The sequence below is a fragment of the Oncorhynchus mykiss genome, chromosome 11 (assembly GCF_057628025.1).
Source record: "Oncorhynchus mykiss isolate SJ-2025 chromosome 11, ASM5762802v1, whole genome shotgun sequence".
Taxonomy (NCBI): domain Eukaryota; kingdom Metazoa; phylum Chordata; class Actinopteri; order Salmoniformes; family Salmonidae; genus Oncorhynchus; species Oncorhynchus mykiss.
In genome coordinates, this window is record NC_143032.1 from 4,539,418 (window position 1) to 4,550,000 (window position 10,583).

General features: G+C 44.8%; 1 protein-coding gene across 1 annotated transcript in view; it reads right to left on the minus strand.

Annotated features, from left to right (window-relative positions):
- The window catches only part of LOC110535180 (potassium voltage-gated channel subfamily B member 2-like), a 433,524-nt gene that overhangs the window by 357,805 nt on the left and 65,136 nt on the right, over positions 1-10,583 (minus strand). The window lies entirely within an intron of this gene.

The following is a 10,583-nucleotide window of genomic DNA, read 5'->3' on the forward strand; positions in this document are numbered from 1 at the left end:
CATGTGGAACATTCAGGGCCTAAACTCATCAACCTATCAGTTAGCATGTGGAACATTCAGGGCCTAAACTCATCAACCTATCAGTCAGCATGTGGAACATTCAGGGCCTGAACTCATCAACCTATCAGTCAGCATGTGGAACATTCAGGGCCTAAACTCATCAACCTATCAGTCAGCATGTGGAACATTCAGGGCCTAAACTCATCAACCTATCAGTCAGCATGTGGAACATTCAGGGCCTAAACTCATCAACCTATCAGTTAGCATGTGGAACATTCAGGGCCTAAACTCATCAACCAATCAGTTAGCATGTGGAACATTCAGGGCCTAAACTCATCAACCTATCAGTCAGCATGTGGAACATTCAGGGCCTGAACTCATCAACCTATCAGTCAGCATGTGGAACATTCAGGGCCTAAACTCATCAACCTATCAGTTAGCATGTGGAACATTCAGGGCTTGAACTCATCAACCTATCAGTCAGCATGTGGAGCATTCAGGGCCTGAACTCATCAACCTATGAGTCAGCATGTGGAACATTCAGGGCCTAAACTCATCAACCTATCAGTCAGCATGTGGAACATTCAGGGCCTGAACTCATCAACCTATCAGTTAGCATGTGGAACATTCAGGGCCTAAACTCATCAACCTATCAGTCAGCATGTGGAACATTCAGGGCCTAAACTCATCAACCTATCAGTCAGCATGTGGAACATTCAGGGCCTGAACTCATCAACCTATCAGTCAGCATGTGGAACATTCAGGGCCTAAACTCATCAACCTATCAGTCAGCATGTGGAACATTCAGGGCCTGAACTCATCAACCTATCAGTCAGCATGTGGAACATTCAGGGCCTAAACTCATCAACCTATCAGTTAGCATGTGGAACATTCAGGGCCTAAACTCATCAACCTATCAGTTAGCATGTGGAACATTCAGGGCCTAAACTCATCAACCTATCAGTTAGCATGTGGAACATTCAGGGCCTAAACTCATCAACCTATCAGTCAGCATGTGGAACATTCAGGGCCTAAACTCATCAACCTATCAGTTAGCATGTGGAACATTCAGGGCCTAAACTCATCAACCAATCAGTTAGCATGTGGAACATTCAGGGCCTAAACTCATCAACCTATCAGTCAGCATGTGGAACATTCAGGGCCTGAACTCATCAACCTATCAGTCAGCATGTGGAACATTCAGGGCCTAAACTCATCAACCTATCAGTTAGCATGTGGAACATTCAGGGCCTGAACTCATCAACCTATCAGTCAGCATGTGGAACATTCAGGGCCTAAACTCATCAACCTATCAGTCAGCATGTGGAACATTCAGGGCCTAAACTCATCAACCTATCAGTCAGCATGTGGAACATTCAGGGCCTAAACTCATCAACCTATCAGTTAGCATGTGGAACATTCAGGGCCTAAACTCATCAACCTATCAGTCAGCATGTGGAACATTCAGGGCCTGAACTCATCAACCTATCAGTCAGCATGTGGAACATTCAGGGCCTAAACTCATCAACCTATCAGTCAGCATGTGGAACATTCAGGGCCTAAACTCATCAACCTATCAGTCAGCATGTGGAACATTCAGGGCCTAAACTCATCAACCTATCAGTTAGCATGTGGAACATTCAGGGCCTAAACTCATCAACCAATCAGTTAGCATGTGGAACATTCAGGGCCTAAACTCATCAACCTATCAGTCAGCATGTGGAACATTCAGGGCCTGAACTCATCAACCTATCAGTCAGCATGTGGAACATTCAGGGCCTAAACTCATCAACCTATCAGTTAGCATGTGGAACATTCAGGGCCTGAACTCATCAACCTATCAGTCAGCATGTGGAGCATTCAGGGCCTGAACTCATCAACCTATGAGTCAGCATGTGGAACATTCAGGGCCTAAACTCATCAACCTATCAGTCAGCATGTGGAACATTCAGGGCCTGAACTCATCAACCTATCAGTCAGCATGTGGAACATTCAGGGCCTAAACTCATCAACCTATCAGTTAGCATGTGGAACATTCAGGGCCTAAACTCATCAACCTATCAGTCAGCATGTGGAACATTCAGGGCCTGAACTCATCAACCTATCAGTCAGCATGTGGAACATTCAGGGCCTAAACTCATCAACCTATCAGTTAGCATGTGGAACATTCAGGGCCTAAACTCATCAACCTATCAGTCAGCATGTGGAACATTCAGGGCCTAAACTCATCAACCTATCAGTCAGCATGTGGAACATTCAGGGCCTAAACTCATCAACCTATCAGTCAGCATGTGGAACATTCAGGGCCTGAACTCATCAACCTATCAGTCAGCATGTGGAACATTCAGGGCCTAAACTCATCAACCTATCAGTTAGCATGTGGAACATTCAGGGCCTGAACTCATCAACCTATCAGTCAGCATGTGGAGCATTCAGGGCCTGAACTCATCAACCTATGAGTCAGCATGTGGAACATTCAGGGCCTGAACTCATCAACCTATCAGTCAGCATGTGGAACATTCAGGGCCTGAACTCATCAACCTATCAGTCAGCATGTGGAACATTCAGGGCCTAAACTCATCAACCTATCAGTTAGCATGTGGAACATTCAGGGCCTAAACTCATCAACCTATCAGTCAGCATGTGGAACATTCAGGGCCTGAACTCATCAACCTATCAGTCAGCATGTGGAACATTCAGGGCCTAAACTCATCAACCTATCAGTCAGCATGTGGAACATTCAGGGCCTAAACTCATCAACCTATCAGTCAGCATGTGGAACATTCAGGGCCTAAACTCATCAACCTATCAGTCAGCATGTGGAACATTCAGGGCCTAAACTCATCAACCTATCAGTCAGCATGTGGAACATTCAGGGCCTAAACTCATCAACCTATCAGTTAGCATGTGGAACATTCAGGGCCTAAACTCATCAACCTATCAGTCAGCATGTGGAACATTCAGGGCCTAAACTCATCAACCTATCAGTCAGCATGTGGAACATTCAGGGCCTAAACTCATCAACCTATCAGTCAGCATGTGGAACATTCAGGGCCTAAACTCATCAACCTATCAGTCAGCATGTGGAACATTCAGGGCCTAAACTCATCAACCTATCAGTCAGCATGTGGAACATTCAGGGCCTAAACTCATCAACCTATCAGTCAGCATGTGGAACATTCAGGGCCTGAACTCATCAACCTATCAGTCAGCATGTGGAACATTCAGGGCCTAAACTCATCAACCTATCAGTCAGCATGTGGAACATTCAGGGCCTAAACTCATCAACCTATCAGTCAGCATGTGGAACATTCAGGGCCTAAACTCATCAACCTATCAGTCAGCATGTGGAACATTCAGGGCCTAAACTCATCAACCTATCAGTCAGCATGTGGAACATTCAGGGCCTAAACTCATCAACCTATCAGTCAGCATGTGGAACATTCAGGGCCTAAACTCATCAACCTATCAGTCAGCATGTGGAACATTCAGGGCCTAAACTCATCAACCTATCAGTCAGCATGTGGAACATTCAGGGCCTAAACTCATCAACCTATCAGTTAGCATGTGGAACATTCAGGGCCTAAACTCATCAACCTATCAGTCAGCATGTGGAACATTCAGGGCCTAAACTCATCAACCTATCAGTCAGCATGTGGAACATTCAGGGCCTAAACTCATCAACCTATCAGTCAGCATGTGGAACATTCAGGGCCTAAACTCATCAACCTATCAGTCAGCATGTGGAACATTCAGGGCCTAAACTCATCAACCTATCAGTCAGCATGTGGAACATTCAGGGCCTAAACTCATCAACCTATCAGTCAGCATGTGGAACATTCAGGGCCTGAACTCATCAACCTATCAGTCAGCATGTGGAACATTCAGGGCCTAAACTCATCAACCTATCAGTCAGCATGTGGAACATTCAGGGCCTAAACTCATCAACCTATCAGTCAGCATGTGGAACATTCAGGGCCTAAACTCATCAACCTATCAGTCAGCATGTGGAACATTCAGGGCCTAAACTCATCAACCTATCAGTCAGCATGTGGAACATTCAGGGCCTAAACTCATCAACCTATCAGTTAGCATGTGGAACATTCAGGGCCTAAACTCATCAACCTATCAGTCAGCATGTGGAACATTCAGGGCCTAAACTCATCAACCTATCAGTCAGCATGTGGAACATTCAGGGCCTAAACTCATCAACCTATCAGTCAGCATGTGGAACATTCAGGGCCTAAACTCATCAACCTATCAGTTAGCATGTGGAACATTCAGGGCCTAAACTCATCAACCTATCAGTCAGCATGTGGAACATTCAGGGCCTAAACTCATCAACCTATCAGTCAGCATGTGGAACATTCAGGGCCTAAACTCATCAACCTATCAGTCAGCATGTGGAACATTCAGGGCCTAAACTCATCAACCTATCAGTCAGCATGTGGAACATTCAGGGCCTAAACTCATCAACCTATCAGTCAGCATGTGGAACATTCAGGGCCTAAACTCATCAACCTATCAGTCAGCATGTGGAACATTCAGGGCCTGAACTCATCAACCTATCAGTCAGCATGTGGAACATTCAGGGCCTAAACTCATCAACCTATCAGTCAGCATGTGGAACATTCAGGGCCTAAACTCATCAACCTATCAGTCAGCATGTGGAACATTCAGGGCCTAAACTCATCAACCTATCAGTCAGCATGTGGAACATTCAGGGCCTAAACTCATCAACCTATCAGTCAGCATGTGGAACATTCAGGGCCTAAACTCATCAACCTATCAGTTAGCATGTGGAACATTCAGGGCCTAAACTCATCAACCTATCAGTCAGCATGTGGAACATTCAGGGCCTAAACTCATCAACCTATCAGTCAGCATGTGGAACATTCAGGGCCTAAACTCATCAACCTATCAGTCAGCATGTGGAACATTCAGGGCCTAAACTCATCAACCTATCAGTCAGCATGTGGAACATTCAGGGCCTAAACTCATCAACCTATCAGTCAGCATGTGGAACATTCAGGGCCTAAACTCATCAACCTATCAGTCAGCATGTGGAACATTCAGGGCCTAAACTCATCAACCTATCAGTCAGCATGTGGAACATTCAGGGCCTAAACTCATCAACCTATCAGTCAGCATGTGGAACATTCAGGGCCTAAACTCATCAACCTATCAGTTAGCATGTGGAACATTCAGGGCCTAAACTCATCAACCTATCAGTCAGCATGTGGAACATTCAGGGCCTAAACTCATCAACCTATCAGTCAGCATGTGGAACATTCAGGGCCTAAACTCATCAACCTATCAGTCAGCATGTGGAACATTCAGGGCCTAAACTCATCAACCTATCAGTCAGCATGTGGAACATTCAGGGCCTAAACTCATCAACCTATCAGTCAGCATGTGGAACATTCAGGGCCTAAACTCATCAACCTATCAGTCAGCATGTGGAACATTCAGGGCCTGAACTCATCAACCTATCAGTCAGCATGTGGAACATTCAGGGCCTGAACTCATCAACCTATCAGTCAGCATGTGGAACATTCAGGGCCTAAACTCATCAACCTATCAGTCAGCATGTGGAACATTCAGGGCCTAAACTCATCAACCTATCAGTCAGCATGTGGAACATTCAGGGCCTAAACTCATCAACCTATCAGTCAGCATGTGGAACATTCAGGGCCTAAACTCATCAACCTTTGGACTGAAGAGTTTAACACTGGAGTTCAACACACATCTTAAAGATGTTGACGTCATCATTCTGCAGGAGACATGGTGTAAGGCTGACGTTGTCACTCACTGTCCCACAGGCTACAGAGAGGTCACTGTCCCACAGGCTACAGAGAGGTCACTGTCCCACAGGCTACAGAGAGGTCACTGTCCCACAGGCTACAGAGAGGTCACTGTCCCACAGGCTACAGAGAGGTCACTGTCCCACAGGCTACAGAGAGGTCACTGTCCCACAGGCTACAGAGAGGTCACTGTCCCACAGGCTACAGAGAGTTCACTGTGCTACAGGCTGCAGAGAGGTCACTGTGCTACAGGCTGCAGAGAGGTCACTGTGCTACAGGATACAGAGAGTTCACTGTGCTACAGGCTACAGAGAGGTCACTGTCCCACAGGCTACAGGGAGGTCACTGTCCCACAGGCTACAGAGAGGTCACTGTCCCACAGGCTACAGAGAGTTCACTGTGCTACAGGCTGCAGAGAGGTCACTGTGCTACAGGATACAGAGAGTTCACTGTGCTACAGGCTGCAGAGAGGTCACTGTGCCACAGGCTACAGAGAGGTCACTGTGCCACAGGCTGCAGAGAGGTCACTGCCCCACAGGCTACAGAGAGGTCACTGTCCCACAGGTAACAGAGAGGTCACTGTGCCACAGGCTACAGAGAGTTCACTGTGCCACAGGCTACAGAGAGGTCACTGTGCCACAGGCTACAGAGAGGTCACTGTGCCACAGGCTGCAGAGAGGTCACTGTCCCACTGTCCCACAGGCTACAGAGAGGTCACTGTGCCACAGGCTACAGAGAGGTCACTGTCCCACAGGCTACAGAGAGGTCACTGCCCCACAGGCTACAGAGAGGTCACTGCCCCACAGGCTACAGGGAGGTCACTGTGCCACAGGCTACAGAGAGGTCACTGTGCCGTCACAGAAACACAGCTCTTTCAATAGAGAAAGAGACTCTGGAGGACTGATGATTTGGTACAAATCTCAACTACAACATCTAATTGATCCCCTCAAAATTGGTAAATATCACATTTGGTTAAAACTGAAAAAATTACTTGTACTGACAGAAAAATATATGTTCCTTTGCTCAATATACACCCCCCCCCCCCACCCCCCAGAATCCCCATATTACTCAGAGGAGATCTCTCCCCCCCTCCTTGAGGAAGAGACGTGACACTACCAGGCCCAGAGAAATGTGCTCATCTGTGGGGACACAAATGCGCACACAGGAATACTACCTGATCTAATGACCACACGAGGGGACAGCTTTATTACAGGCCATAGTGTCTCTGTCTTCATCTCCTCCATAGAAACAACAGTGACAGCTTTATTACAGGCCATAGTGTCTCTAACTATCTTAATTTCCCCCATAGAAACAACAGTGACAGACCACACGAGGGGACAGCTTTATTACAGGCCATACTGTCTCTAACTGTCTTCATCTCCCCCATAGAAACAACAGTATCATCAACAAAAACGGAAGGGATCTGTTGCAGCTCTGTAGAAACCTGGTTCTGTTCTTTGTTAATGGTAGGTTACGGGGGGGACTCTTGCTCACCTCTTTGCCACAGTACAGTAGACTATATGATTGCAGACATTGACCCTTTCTCTCTCAGCTCATTCACTGTCAAGCCACTAACACCTCTGTCTGATCACAGCCAAATTACGTTGTTTCTCAAAAGTACAGACATGGAAACAACCAGACATTCAAAGCCCAGTAAGCTGTACAACATCATACATTCACAGCCCAGTAAGCTGTACAAAATCAGACATTCACAGCCCAGTAAGCTGTACAACATCATACTTTCACAGCCCAGTAAGCTGTACAACATCACACATTCACAGCCCAGTAAGCTGTACAACATCAGACATTCACAACCCAGTCAGCTGTACAACATCAGACATTCACAGCCAGTAAGCTGTACAACATCAAACATTCACAGCCCAGTAAGCTGTACAACATCAGACATTCACAGCCCAGTAAGCTGTACAACATCATACTTTCACAGCCCAGTAAGCTGTACAACATCAGACATTCACAGCCCAGTCAGCTGTACAACATCATACTTTCACAGCCCAGTAAGCTGTACAACATCAGACATTCACAGCCCAGTCAGCTGTACAACATCAGACATTCACAGCCCAGTCAGCTGTACAACATCAGACATTCACAGCCCAGTAAGCTGTACAACATTAGACATTCACAGCCCAGTCAGCTGTACAACATCATACTTTCACAGCCCAGTAAGCTGTACAACATCAGACATTCACAGCCCAGTCAGCTGTACAACATCAGACATTCACAGCCCAGTCAGCTGTACAACATCAGACATTCACAGCCCAGTAAACTGTACAGCATCAAACATTCACAGCCCAGTAAACTGTACAACATCAGACATTCACAGCCCAGTAAACTGTACAACATCAGACATTCACAGCCCAGTAAACTGTACAACATCAAACATTCACAGCCCAGTAAACTGTACAACATCAGACATTCACAGCCCAGTAAACTGTACAACATCAGACATTCACAGCCCAGTAAACTGTACAACATCAAACATTCACAGCCCAGTAAACTGTACAACATCAAACATTCACAGCCCAGTAAACTGTACAACATCAGACATTCACAGCCCAGTAAGCTGTACAACATCAGACATTCACAGCCCAGTAAGCTGTACAACATCAGACATTCACAGCCCAGTAAGCTGTACAACATCATACTTTCACAGCCCAGTAAGCTGTACAACATCAGACTTTCAGACAGATGGGCGCCAGAACAACGCCAAATTCATGAGAAGTTGAATGGATTAGAAAAGCTATAAAGGACAATCAACATCCACTGGACTCCCCAATTACTGACCAGGAGCTCTATAAGAAACTAAACTATTACTGACCAGGAGCTCTATAAGAAACTAAACTATTACTGACCAGGAGCTCTATCAGACACTAAACTATTACTGACCAGGAGCTCTATCAGAAACTAAACTATTACTGACCAGGAGCTCTATAAGAAACTAAACTATTACTGACCAGGAGCTCTATAAGAAACTAAACTATTACTGACCAGGAGCTCTATAAGAAACTAAACTATTACTGACCAGGAGCTCTATAAGAAACTAAACTATTACTGACCAGGAGCTCTATAAGAAACTAAACTATTACTGACCAGGAGCTCTATAAGACACTAAACTATTACTGACCAGGAGCTCTATAAGAAACTAATCTATTACTGACCAGGAGCTCTATAAGAAACTAAACTATTACTGACCAGGAGCTCTATAAGAAAATAAACTATTACTGACCAGGAGCTCTATAAGAAACTAAACTATTACTGACCAGGAGCTCTATCAGAAACTAAACTATTACTGACCAGGAGCTCTATAAGAAACTAAACTATTACTGACCAGGAGCTCTATAAGAAACTATACTATTACTGACCAGGAACTCTATAAGAAACTAAACTATTACTGACCAGGATCTCTATAAGAAACTAAACTATTACTGACCAGGAGCTCTATAAGAAACTAAACTATTACTGACCAGGAGCTCTATAAGAAACTTCAGGCTCTCAAATTTAAAAAGGCATGCGGACCTGATGGCATCCTAAATGAGATGCTCAAACTCACTAGTACAACATTTCAATTGGCTATTTTAAAACTGTTTAATTTGATCCTGAGTGTAGGTTATTTCCCTGACATCTGGAATCAAGGACTCATAACCCCAATCTTTAAAAACTGAGACAAATTTGACCCTAACAATTACAGAGGTATTTGTGTGAACAGTAACCTGGGGAAGGTTTTCTGTAGTATTATAAATGTAAGAGTTCTAAACTTCCTTAATAAGCCCAATGTCTTGAGTAAAAGGCTGATTGGATTTATACCAAAACATCGCACGACTGATCATATTTACACCCTACACACCCTGATAGATAAACATGTCCACCAAAATAATACCAAAATATACGCTTGCTTTATCGACTTCCAAAAAGCATTTGATTCTATTTGGCATACAGGACTGTTCTACAAAGTGATGTAGGTGGTAACACATATGACATAATTAAATCAATGTATACTGGCAATATGTACAGAATTAAAATGGGTAAGAAAATAACAGAATTCTTTAACCAGGGGTGGGGCCTTCGCCAGGGTTGCAATCCGAGCCCTGCACTCTTCAATATTTACATCAACGAGTTGGCCACTATTCTAGAAAAATCCTCACCCCCTGGTGTTAGTCTCCACAATTCAGCGGTTAAATGCCTACTCGTCGCAGATGACCTGTGCCTGTTGTCCCCCACAGCACATGGCCTACAGCAGAGCCTGGACCTGCTAGATCAGTACTGCCAGACTTGGGCCCTGGCAGTAAACCCCCAAAATACAACAACAATGATTTTCCAGAGAAGATCCAGATCTCAGGGAATTAGACCAAAGTTCTCAATTGGTACGAAATATATGGAGTACTGCACACACTACAATTACTTAGGTTTAAAAATAAGATCAACTGGACACCTTAATGAGGCAGTGAATGAACTGAGAGATAAAGCACGCAGGGAATTCTACGCCATTAAAAAGCTAATTCAAATTGAAATACCTATTAAAATTTGTCTAAAACTAATTGAATGTGTCATTGAACCAATTGTACTTTATGGCAGCGAGGTGTGGGGTCCACTTACAAAACAACATTTCACCAAATCGGACAAACACCCCATTGAAACCCTGCATGCAGAGAGGAAAACTACAAACAATGCACGCAGGGCAGAATTAAGATGAGCAAAGAAAAGAGAACACTCATCCAGCTGGTCCTGGGGCTGAGTTCACAAACCTGTTCTAATAACACACTG